Source organism: Lissotriton vulgaris, chromosome 1_2 (genome assembly GCF_964263255.1).
Source record: "Lissotriton vulgaris chromosome 1_2, aLisVul1.2, whole genome shotgun sequence".
Taxonomy (NCBI): Eukaryota; Metazoa; Chordata; class Amphibia; order Caudata; family Salamandridae; genus Lissotriton; species Lissotriton vulgaris.
The window spans coordinates 69891714-69905315 of NC_141686.1; the positions used below are offsets into that span (position 1 = coordinate 69891714).

Genomic DNA, 13602 nt, shown 5'->3' on the forward strand with positions numbered 1-13602 from the left:
ATAATATTAAAACACTGGCGTATTTTATCATCAGAACCAGACTTTGAAGATCTTTTCAGAGAACCTCCCATTTTTGCTTACAGCAGACCCATGAACATCAGAGAAATATTGTCCAAACCAACTGCTACTTCAAGAACATATACGGGCACACGTCCGTGCCATCACTGCAGCAATTGCAATAACGTCATCAGTGGCAATACGATTAATCACCCTATGAGAGGTTTCGAGATCAATCTCCAAGTGGACGCAACATGTGATTCTGCTAACTTGATCTACTTACTTAAATGTCCATGTGGGAAGATCTACGTGGGAAAAACTAGTCGAAAAATAAAAACCCGTTTGAATGAGCACAAATCGAACATTCGAACAAAAAACACCAAATCAAACATGTCAACACATTTCAATGAAGCCCATCACAGCGTGGCTCAACTTAAGTACCTCATACTTGAGATGGTTACCCATAAAGAAGGAAAAGACAACAACAAAACTCTCCTACAAAGGGAGACTTCATGGATCTACAGACTCCAATCCTTGAAGCCCTTTGGGCTCAATGATCGAACTGAATTAAGTTGTTATTTGTAATAACTTTGTTTGATGCTATGTACCCTCGTTCTGCATTTCACCTTTGTTATTAATACTCTTTTTGATCACCTCACCCCGCTACAAGATGGCCGCCTCCATTCTTTCACACACCTTGGGTCCTTTATCTATCTCTATCATCTGCTTACTTTCCTGGAACTCCGCAGTAACTCCGCGAAGTTCGTGACACCCGGTTCACCATTTAAACTACTCTCAGTAAGTACGTCAACTGCATGCGCTTTACTTTTCACTCGAACGTTTTTCCGTTCGGTACACCTTATGGCTTTTTACTGCCTTTTTTTTGCAGCACCGATGTGAGCACAACATCAATGTTTGAAGTGTAAGATTAGCTCTTTTCTCTTCGCACATTTGTTAAAAACTTCCGTTTTGATCACAATAATTGCCATCACGGGCTTTCACCGTCTTCCTTCGTGATTAATTTTCCATCACACCCTGGACCCACACTACCCAACCCTGTTTCCCTACACCCTCCTTAGTGCACGCCAAAATCTCGATCACCCGCATGACTTCATACCGTTTAACATTTCTTCACGTTACCGCATTAGTTACCGTTGATCTAAATGCATTTTTTGTATCCTCCCGCAGCGCTCCTTGATAAAGGACTACTCGAGTCCGAAATGCATTGGAGCATTTGTTGAACTACCGTTGATTCATATTGAACGCAGCGTGATGTAACGCTTGACTGTACATTTTTGTGAATCCACTAAATACAAATAATGATGAAACTTTGAACTCATTTATTTGAACTATTTTCGATTGAACCCTCATTTGAGTCAGGCTACCTGAACATTTACAAGTGTGCCTATCATACAGGGATGCGCCCACGTACCCACGTAGCGCACTCATCTTCAGATATAGCCCAACGCACCTGGACAGTTGCGTCGCCTGTTAGAGCACCTTCAACCTACCTTAACTCTCTCACCAATTCCTCTTCATCTTCTTCTTCAACCTTCTGCTGTGCGCCTGTGCCTATCCTTTCAACTCAATAGACGCAACCCTACTGCCCATTAGGCTGGCAGCACGCCTCTTCAACTTCATTTAAAAATGCAATACGACGAGATCTCTAAATCCACTGAAGCTCACGCTGAAACTTTAGCTTTTGATCATGATGCTATGGAAAGGATCTATGCACTGATCAACGAGGAGGTAACTCAAACATCATCCAGCAAAACGAAGGAGCAATGTGTCAAACAACTTCTTTACCTTCTCAAACGCCGCGTCAACCAGAAACTTCACGCGAGCACGCTCATCAAATACCACAAGGCGCTCCGCATTCCCCGCGGCCTCCGGATAGCCCTTAAGCCCTCGTTATGCAAGAATTCTAAAGCGTTTTTGGAAAGATGGTATGCCATACTAAACAAGTGCAGTCTTGACTTGATACTATTAATCATTGAAGAATTGTCTGGCATTCTCCAAGAACTCACCCTAGAAATAACCACCACTGAAAGTGAACTAAAAGCCCTCTTAACCCCGGAAGAATTGAATACGACCTTGGAAGAAATCAACAAACAAATTGACCGTCACACCAGTGAGATCAATGAACAGAAGTTGCACAAATTTCGGCGTGACACTTTAGACTATAAGCTTGGGGAAGTGTATACCTGGGCGGAGGTTTACGCCCAACGTCGCAGGAATAAGCCATACACCCAAAACACCGACACCTCGTCCTCAGACAGTGACACCACCAACCGCCGCCCTAGACGTCCACCAACTGAACGCACAACCTCCACAGACCGGTCTGACCAAACTCCAGTTCCATCCACTTCTCGCACTGACACAACCATCAGCGTGCCTTTTTTAGATTCACGCCCAGACAGAATCGACGACCCAGACGGGGCAAAAGGACAAACAAAAGACAACGAAAAAACCCAACAACCACCTCAGACCAAACCAAAATCCAAGAGGAATCGCTAGTCATCAACATTTCCGATACTATCCTCACCACGCATGAAACCAAAACCCTTCAGAAGGGCATGTCATTTATCCCCACCAGCAATACCAATCTACTTGAACTTGAGGTCAGCACCTTTAAGCTCACCAGGAAGTTGCGATTGAAGCATTTCTTTGAGAAAGTCCTAGAACCTCCCGCAGAAACCAAACCTGACCTGCTACTTGGATTACGCCCGTCCAGCAACTACATGCCTCCGAGCAGCCACAAAAGCATTGACACTTTTGAAACTTTAGTACGCCAAGACATTGCTAAGATCAACTTCAAGAAAAAATCACGTAGGAATATCACCAATAAAGACCAAGACACACTGAAAAACATTGCCAACAATAAAGCAATTAAATGTCTTAAAGCAGATAAGGGAGGCGCCCTTGTCATTCTCAATACCGACCTCTATAACCGGAGGGCCAGGGAACACGTCTTTGACACCAATACCTACATGCCACTTGAAGGGAACCCCACCAACGAATACAGATCGATCTTATGCAACATCCTTGATAAAGCCACAGAAAACGACATTATTGATGACCGTACTAAACGTTACCTTACAGTAGACCACCCGAGAAGCCCCACCATCACAATGCTCCCCAAAATTCATAAAGACCTCATGAATCCACCTTTCCGCCCTATAGTTTCTACGAGAGGATCCATTCACGAACCGATCGGTAAATTTATCGATCGCTACTTACAACCTTCAGTCATTAACCTTGAGAGCTACATCAGAGACACCACTGACTTCATCAACAAGCTGAATTCCATACAAATCAACAAGGATGAACAAATACTATTGTGCACCGCTGATGTGAAAAGCTTGTACACCTCGATTCCCCATGACGGTGGAATAGAAGCAATCGAATTGGCATTACTGAAAACTAATTTGACAGACCCCATGAAGAGCTTCATCTTGGAGCTTATGATCTTCACTTTATACCATAGCTATTTCTCTTTTGAAGAACGGTGGTACCTACAATTGTCTGGGATGGCAATGGGCAATTGCGCCGCGCCGACGTATGCCAATATATACATGGGCAATTTTGAATTCAACCATATCCTAACTAACACCAACTGGAAAGACAACCTGAAACTATACACACGATATATCGATGACCTATTTTTCATCTGGAAAGACTCACGTGATCATCTAGAAACAGCATTAACCACCTTGAACTCCAGAGATGACCGCATAGAATTTACATGGAACATTTCTGACAAAGCCCTGACATTCTTGGATGTACTCGTGAAAATCACCCCCGAGGGTATTGAAACTGACCTCTATCGAAAACCGACTGACCGTAACAACACATTACTGTACAGCAGCTTCCATCAAGATTCTCTGAAAAGACACCTTCCTTTTAGCCAAATGCTGAGAGTCACTCGCATAGTATCCAACAACGATATAAGAAACTCCCAAATACAATCTATGGCTAAGTGATTCTCCAGCAGGGGGTACCCTCAAAGCATCATCAAAGAGGCAACAGAAAGAGCAAACAACATCTCCCGGACTGAAGCTTTGAAAAGCAAACAAAAAGATCCAAACCAAAGAATGGCACTGGTTTCCAGATACTCCACCTCGAGCAAAACCTACAAAAAGATAATATTAAAACACTGGCGTATTTTATCATCAGAACCAGACTTTGAAGATCTTTTCAGAGAACCTCCCATTTTTGCTTACAGCAGACCCATGAACATCAGAGAAATATTGTCCAAACCAACTGCTACCTCAAGAACATATACGGGCACACGTCCGTGCCATCACTGCAGCAATTGCAATAACGTCATCAGTGGCAATACGATTAATCACCCTATGAGAGGTTTCGAGATCAATCTCCAAGTGGACGCAACATGTGATTCTGCTAACTTGATCTACTTACTTAAATGTCCATGTGGGAAGATCTACGTGGGAAAAACTAGTCGAAAAATAAAAACCCGTTTGAATGAGCACAAATCGAACATTCGAACAAAAAACACCAAATCAAACGTGTCAACACATTTCAATGAAGCCCATCACAGCGTGGCTCAACTTAAGTACCTCATACTTGAGATGGTTACCCATAAAGAAGGAAAAGACAACAACAAAACTCTCCTACAAAGGGAGACTTCATGGATCTACAGACTCCAATCCTTGAAGCCCTTTGGGCTCAATGATCGAACTGAATTAAGTTGTTATTTGTAATAACTTTGTTTGATGCTATGTACCCTCGTTCTGCATTTCACCTTTGTTATTAATACTCTTTTTGATCACCTCACCCCGCTACAAGATGGCCGCCTCCATTCTTTCACACACCTTGGGTCCTTTATCTATCTCTATCATCTGCTTACTTTCCTGGAACTCCGCAGTAACTCCGCGAAGTTCGTGACACCCGGTTCACCATTTAAACTACTCTCAGTAAGTACGTCAACTGCATGCGCTTTACTTTTCACTCGAACGTTTTTCCGTTCGGTACACCTTATGGCTTTTTACTGCCTTTTTTTTGCAGCACCGATGTGAGCACAACATCAATGTTTGAAGTGTAAGATTAGCTCTTTTCTCTTCGCACATTTGTTAAAAACTTCCGTTTTGATCACAATAATTGCCATCACGGGCTTTCACCGTCTTCCTTCGTGATTAATTTTCCATCACACCCTGGACCCACACTACCCAACCCTGTTTCCCTACACCCTCCTTAGTGCACGCCAAAATCTCGATCACCCGCATGACTTCATACCGTTTAACATTTCTTCACGTTACCGCATTAGTTACCGTTGATCTAAATGCATTTTTTGTATCCTCCCGCAGCGCTCCTTGATAAAGGACTACTCGAGTCCGAAATGCATTGGAGCATTTGTTGAACTACCGTTGATTCATATTGAACGCAGCGTGATGTAACGCTTGACTGTACATTTTTGTGAATCCACTAAATACAAATAATGATGAAACTTTGAACTCATTTATTTGAACTATTTTCGATTGAACCCTCATTTGAGTCAGGCTACCTGAACATTTACAAGTGTGCCTATCATACAGGGATGCGCCCACGTACCCACGTAGCGCACTCATCTTCACCTATTTAAAGATACAAATACAATCTATTTTTTTTTCTATTGAGTTTTCTCTTATTCAATTATTTTGGTACTACTAAATACTTTCAACTGTTTCTTTGATAAAGCCTGATTGTTCTGAGCAACAGCTACCCAGGACTGAGGAAATGCTTAACAAACAAAGCTGACTGGACCTGATATGAGATTGTGTCTCTATCGTACAACCACAACATATAATAAACCGCTTTCCTCACAGTTCTACGATTAGAAGATGTTCTATATCCACACCTTCCACCCAGGCCTAGCGTTGTTCCTTTTCTTCCATCTTTAGAAATCTTAGCTGGATCGTTGCCTAGCTGTGTCAACATGCACAACATCCTATGTGTTAAAGATTGCACCCACATTACTCTGCCTTTCACCTCCACATCTGCACTGTTTTTCAATGGGATCATCAGAGAAGCATGCTCAACTATGAGGAATGTTTTCCACTAGGAATTGATCGATAGGGTAGATGCATTGTCAATGGCTTGAATGATCCGCCACTGCTGCACCAACACAGACCTCAAGGAAATCATCACTATCATCAAGAACACACTTTGAATTTACCATTGCACGTGTACTATGCTGAGTGAATGTTACAAAAATCAAGATCTGAGGCTGTTTTACAATACGTTCAATGACATAGCTGAAATGTTGATACCTGTGTGACACACAAATCATGCTATAAAAATGAAAATTGTGAACTAAGGGCCATTGTAGTCTCATAATGATTTGAAAACATGGTTTCTTCGAGCATAATTATTGTTACACTCATTGTCGTAAGCATAGTCAGGGTGTAGCTATAGTTTACAATGCTTTTCAAATTGTTCATATATTTTCTTTATTGTGATTGGCATCTTATCTTATTCAATATTATTTTAAGGAATATCTCATTTTAGGCTATAAGTCCCAAGTGAATAAAGTGAAATGGAGGTTCATTTGAAAAATAGCAGGAGGGCTGGTAGCCTTGAATATTAGCAGGGACCTTAGTCACTGCACGAAAACCCACTACCTGACAAAGGACACACAAGAAATATTTTGAGATGGCCGCTGAAATTGCATCGACAGGTGTGGCGAATAAACGCTGAGGAGACGCCATGTTTTTTTGCCCACTTAGTATATATATATATTTTTTTACAAATAATATCACAAAAATGAGCTTGATTGTAAAAAAAACACAAAAAAACACTAGTAGTTTTCTCCCTGCACTGGGAGGCTATTTTCTTTATTTTCACCAGCTGACCCAAGAAGGGTAAATATGCAATGGAAGGGTTCCAATTGGGAAGACCAAACCTCAAGGCTGCCCCATGGTCTTGTACCCACCATCTATGCTGCTAGCTTTTTCACGTTGTGGATGCTCTCCTCTCCAAATACTTAGAAACTGGGGCAAAGACAAAGGTGCAGGGATGGGAAATGAAACTCCCTGGGAGGATAAGTATGAATGGAGGACACACAGGGCCCTATGTAGGTAATTTCTTTTATCCGGGCCTTAAATACCGATTCATACCGAATCGGTATTTATGAATCGGAAAAAGGAATGTAGCAAAAAAAAAGGTTAAAAATACCGAATCGGTAACAATCGGAATCCACACTCGGTAAATACCGATTCGGTAATCTCCGAATCGGTAATATCCGATTCGGTATCACCCATTCAACCCTATGGGCCTGCAGGCCCATAGGAATGAATGGGAGATACTGATTCGGAGATTTACGAATCGGTATTTACCAAATCGGTAAAATCCGATCTCGAAAATTCGAAAAGAAGACATGTGAGGCAGTGAGCCAATCAGGGACACCCACCACACCCCACAACAAAGCAACTGAGAAATCAACCAATCAGATGCAAGTACCACACCCCAGTACCTGGAGGTGGCCACACCCATGCAGGTGCAGAGCTACAGAACTGTTTGGAGAGCTGGAGGGAAGACAGAGGAGCAGGCTGCACTGAGCCCAGCAGAGCATCACCATGGAGTCCCAGGAAGGCCAGAAGGATGGATGTGATAGAAAAAGGAAGCTAAAATTCAGCACAACTGAGCTCCAGGTGCTGGTGGAGGAGGTAGTGCAGCATTACAGCCAGCTTTCTGGGAGACAGTCCCTGCAAGTAGCAGAGTCTGTCAAAATAAACACCTGGCTGGCAATCCAGAGCAAAGTAAATGCCCTAGGGGTCACACATCGGGAAATTGAAGATATCAAAAAAAGGTGGTATGATCTGAGGATCACCACCAAAAAGAAGGTTGCAACCCAGAGGAAAGAATCCTCAGCCACAGGTGGAGGGAAGAGCCGTGCACCAAGCCTCACTGAACTGGAGCAGCTGGTGGAATCCACCATGGAGCCGGAATGCATACACGGGATTGGGGATGCTGACAGCTCAGCCAGAGCTGCAAGAAAGAAAGGTAAAATGCATGGACATGAATCCCCACCCATTCCCTGGCCCCTTCCCCAATGTGGGTGACTGAATCACAATCCAGAACACATGTCAGTACTCACCACCAATGCATCATGGTAGTCTTAGTCATAGGAACATACATCAAAGCAGCCAACACAGAATTCAGCATGCCATGCCACACTTCCCATACACAAGCAGTTGAGGCATAGGAAATTGTGTGATAGGAATGTGTTTAATGAAGACACAAAGGTGATCATTGTCCATGTCTGCCCACAGGAGAGTCATCGCGCAGTGCAGCGCAGGGAGGGGAGGCGAGTGCACCAGCAACGGCTGCGAGGGAGAAGCCTTCAGACACATCAGGACCCAGAACTGTCCCTGAGGACACTTCCACAGCGCAGGCACCCACAGCATTGGAGGAAGACACCACAGCACAGCCACTGTCACCCCTGCTGTTTGGGACACAGACTCCGGCAGCACCTGCAGGTGCCACAACACCAAGCTCAGGGTCCTCTGTGCATGTGAGGCCAAGGAGGCAGGATGTTCCACCACTCAGGATCCTAGAAAGCTCTGATGAAGAAGTGGTGGAGGTTCACACACACAGCACTCCACCACTGGCTGGCAACGCAGGGCAACAGGGGTCATCAGGATCTGTGCGTGCAAGTGTCCGTGGTCATAGGGCACATGAGCGAGACGAGGGGCAGGAAATGTAGGGGGTCTTTGCTGGTTTGGAAACCACTATGGTGAAGATCCAGCGCATGCAGGCCAAACGGATCATGGCAGTGCACAGACAGGTGCGCATCCTGAACAGCAGGATGTCAAACATTGATTGGGGATATGCTCCACGGCCCTAGGAATGGAGTCCATGGCAAAAGGAATGGAGTCCATGGCAGAGGGGGTGAGGGAAATGGTTGTGCGCATGGGTTCCCTCTGTGACATGCTGGAGAGTGACCATACAGAAAGGCGCAGGAATAGGCACGTACTTAACCCCCTCCATGCTCATGACAAGCTCAGCTCTTCATGCAGTACACTTCTCGTGTGTTCATGACGAGCTGAGCTCGTCATGAACAATGGGATTTACAGATCCTCAGCACAGGAGGGGAAAAGTCACAGCAGCCAAGGTGTTAAGTAGCAGAATAATGCCATCAACCGGCTGGCAATTGCAAGCACCCTGCTATGCCGCCGGTCAGTGAACATGCAGACTGACATTGTGCACTGCTGCAGTGACTTGTCCAGGGGGATGGGGAGAGTGACCTCTGCTATGGAGGTACTGCTGACACAGCAGACAGCCACTGCTGGTAACACGTGTGTCGGGGACACAGAGGAGTCCACAAACAGGAGTGGATCCAGCACGCCTGTACAGGACGTTTGTCGGAGCAGCAGGCTCCATGCAGAAGACCCTGGCACCACTGCGCAAGTTGACACCCTGCCCCGTAGCTCCCACACCATATTGCGTAAGCGCAGGTATTAACAAATAATCCTGAACACAGGACAGGTCATAGTGATGTGAACTTTGGCCACCCAGTGTGATATGCGGATGCTGTTTGATTCATGTGGTCTGGTATATGTGAAGTGCAGTAGTGCATATTAAACTGAGTGCTTCAGGTACTAAACATGCCTGTGTCTCCTCACTCTATTATAAATATCTGGTTGTGATTTCTGCACGTCTCAGTCTGCCATCTGTTGCTGGCGCTGCTCCTGCTGCATTGTGATCGACTTGTTCTGTCCCATCATCTATGTCCTCATGATATGTGATTTCTACCTCTGTGCCCTCCTTGGTGGCAAGATTGTGCAGCATGGCGCAGGTCGCGATAATTTTGCAACAGATCATTGGCGTGTACTGCCGTGCACCTCCACTCGTATGGAGGCAGCGAAATCTGCTTTTAAGTAGTCCAAAAGTGCGTTCCACCACGCAACGTGTTGTTCTGTGTGCCACGTTGTAACGCCTTTCACTCCTGGTGGATAGATTCAGGTAGGGGGTGAGGACACCTGAACGCACGGCATATGCACTGTCACCTGGGTGGAAAATGAAATAATGATTAGTCACATGCTCATGATTAATCCTTCTGCATTGACTATCAGGGTGTCTCACAGTTATTTACCTAGCAGGTATCCATCCCCGAAATCACCAGCAACAAGGCGTGTGTATATCCCACTATTCTGGAAGATGTAAGAGTCATGGGTACTCCCTGGAAATTTGGCAACAATGTCGGTAATGATGTTGGCAGCGTTGCAGATCACCTGCACATTGATTGAATGCGTAGACTTCCGGTTTCTATAAATGTGTTCTGTTGCTGCAGGTGGGCATAGTGGGATGTGCGTACCATCGATACAGCCTATGATGTGCGGGAAGTTTGCAAGTTGGTAGAAATCGGTTTTGGTCTTTGCTAGTTCAGCAGGTGTGTCAGGGAACTCAATGTAGTGTCCCATCCTCTGCATCATGGCATCAAGGAATTTCCTGAATAAACGTGACAGGCAGCTCTGGGACACCCCACCTACTGCAACAATCACATTCTGGTAGCTCCCAGAAGCAAGAAGGTGTAGGCAGCACAGCACCTGCACATGGGGTGGGATGGCGTGTGCTCTTGGGGTTGGCGTTCCAGATATGGGTGGAGGTCCCTGATCAAGACCAGGATGGTTCTGGGGTGTAGCCTGTACCTTTGCAGGATCTCTGGTTCAGTCAGTTGGAATAGGGTGATCCTCTGCCTATACACCTGCTCCTCCCTTAGCCAGACCCTCTCTCCTGCTGTCTGTATCCGTAGTCGCCTTGTCATTTTGTAGAAAGCCGCCATTGTGGTTGCACTGTTGCATTTTGGGGCCTTCTTTTATATCCTGCACCTGGTTTCCACCTGCTTTCATTCCGTGGTAATTACCGACTCTTAAATACCGATTTTCATGGTATTCTGTATTTTTTGGGTTTCCTACATCTCGATATGCCATTTTTACCATTTCTAATTTACCGATTCGGTAAATAGGAATTCGGTATATTCCGATTCGTGAAATACCAAATCGGTATTTTACCGACTGGTTTTTACCGATTTGGACACTTTTTTCCCACATACATCTCAAAACTCTTATTCCGGTCGGTAAGGGCCGAAATTACCGAATTTCGGCCGTTACCAACCGGTATTTGGCTACCTACACCGGGCCCACAGTGCGGTAGAAAGACATGAGGGAAAACACATAAGCTCGAGAGGGTAGGGAAGGGGGTGGATGCACATTCATGGGGTCAGAGACCCTGGCAGAGGTAAGCAAGGGGGGCAAAAGTCATCTACTCCAAAAAGAACAGGAAGAGGGAACCGTGTGGTTGGTCAGAGGCATATTGTGCCTGTTGCAGGAGGTGAGGTGTGAATCCAGTTAGAGAGGGTGAGCTGAGGCTGCAAGATTCAGACCTGACTCAGGAGACTGGACGAGAGGTCTTTCACTCCGAGCATCAGAACACATCCCTTTATACTACAGAAACTTAATTGAGCGCGAACAGCTACCTCTGGGGAGGTGTCCCGGCGCTAACGAGTCCCACAGCAAGAGTAAGTAGTCAGGAGGGGGGCAGAGTTATTGCGTAAAAAGCCAGGTTTTTAGGAGTTTCCTAAAGCTTGCTTCTGACGAGGCAGATTGGATGGCAGGGGGCAGGGTATTCCAGAGTTTCGCCGTGCCGGCCGAAAAGGACCTGCCTCCAAGTCTAGCTTTCCTTACGCGCGGTACAATTAGTTTGAGTAGGGAGTTGGAGCGCAGCTCACGTTTTTGGTGGCATGAACTTAAAGCGCTGTGAATTGAACGTCGCATTGCTTTACACAGCAACACAGCTAACACACTGATGTTCAGTGTACGAATAAACTTCACAAAGGGAATGCCCCATCAGTGTGAGGATTCACACGGGGGCCCCTTCATCCATTGGACATGAGGGTCAACACTACATTTCAGCCACCAACAATACTTGCACATTTACTTTTATGTTATGCACTCTTGGATGTTGTTCATTACATCCACTTTCATTCCTTTCCAGAGCCATTACCGTCCAGTGCCTTCTTACTCTGGTCTCAAGGATGCCACCGTGGCTCGGTGTCTTTTGTTAATGATGTGTGATATGCAATAGTCACACAGCGAAGACGGCTAATTGTAACAACATTGTAAAACTGCGTGCATGTAAAGTAAGACTTCCCCAGGCCTTTGGGAAGTGTATTGTGATGCTGGGCACATAATCACTTTGACTGTGGGTGTGCCCGCACCAGGGTAAACCTGCCATTCTGACCCCTCCTCTTCTTACTCATCACATTAACCAGAGGTGATGTCGGGAACCTCCCACTTTTTATTCCGCCACGTCCAGTAGAATCCCCTAGCCCCAGAGGCGGCTTCTGCCTTTCTGGAGAGAAGGAAGCAGACTGGTATTTCTCACCCCCTATCCCTGAGTTGTGCTTCGTAAGTGAATCTGGCAGATCGGCCAGGGAACCCCTTGGCGGTACAGTGGAAAGACAAAGAGCCCCGAACTCCCAGAAGCAGCACACACACACATCTTACTATGCTGTAACAGTTCGGGGCTCATTTATCAACTTGTGACGCCCTGCACCCTGCTGCATTGCACCGTATGACAGGCAAAGGGCACGAGTGCGCCATATGGAAGGCAATACGGCGCATTCCTGAGCTTTCCCTTGCGCTGGTGCCCTTTTGGCAGCCTAGCGCCAATGCAGGCACCTTGGCACAAGGGTGCCTTTGTTGCATGCAGGACTGTTTTTGTGTAGGGAGAGGCACCTTACTTCATATATCTGTATTTGCTGCAGAATGCAGCACACATAGGAAGAGGAAGAAGCGAGGAGAAATAGAGATAGTTTTCCTCTTTACGCCTTTTCTGTGAAGGTGTAAGATTTTGGTGCAGTCCCAGGTTTACACCTTTTTGTACATCTGGGGATGCATGAGAATCCATGGGAGTCGCGTGGGAACATCCCCGAAAATGCCCATGAAATTACTTCCCAGCGCAGAGAAACACAGCACAGCGATTTGCAAAACATTACTCCGGATTTTTGAAAGTGGCTTAAAAATATCAGCTTATAGGTTTGTGTACTACATTGCATGGGGCAAACATGACCCAGCCCTCTCATAAATAAGAACCTAAGTAGTTAATATGTGCAAATCGTTTTTTTTTTTAATTAACAATTTAATTGCCATTGTACAATAATCTATCAAAGTAGTCATGAAGCAAGGGGGTTTAGCAAGACAATGCCTTTCTTCAATATATCAGTAAAAGTAAATGTTACGTGCTAGTCTCATGCAAGCCGTGTAAGATTTACGATCACAATAATGGATCTCAGTGATTACAAATATTGTTAGAGTGAATCAGATATAGACCCCGAACGCTGTCCATCCCACATACCCACCTAGATCGTCTAAACCTCCCTATTTGCTTTACTGCAGCATCTTATCATTTAGTTTGTTACAGACCATGAAACACCCCTGCACATCTGTAAACTAGAAGGTCTTCAGTTGAGTGCACTGAGGCACAGAATACCTCTTAGAAATCAGTTTTTCTTTTTCCCTTTCCCCGTATAAAAAGAGTTTAGCAACCCTTTCCTCCCTAGCATCACAACGAAGCCTGGCTTACTCTCTCTGAACCTCATGCTTG

General features: G+C 45.3%; 1 protein-coding gene across 4 annotated transcripts in view; it reads left to right on the forward strand.

Moving 5' to 3' along the window:
* The window catches only part of IQSEC3 (IQ motif and Sec7 domain ArfGEF 3), a 976838-nt gene that overhangs the window by 732912 nt on the left and 230324 nt on the right, over positions 1-13602 (forward strand). The gene's annotated exons all lie outside the window — the stretch shown is intronic.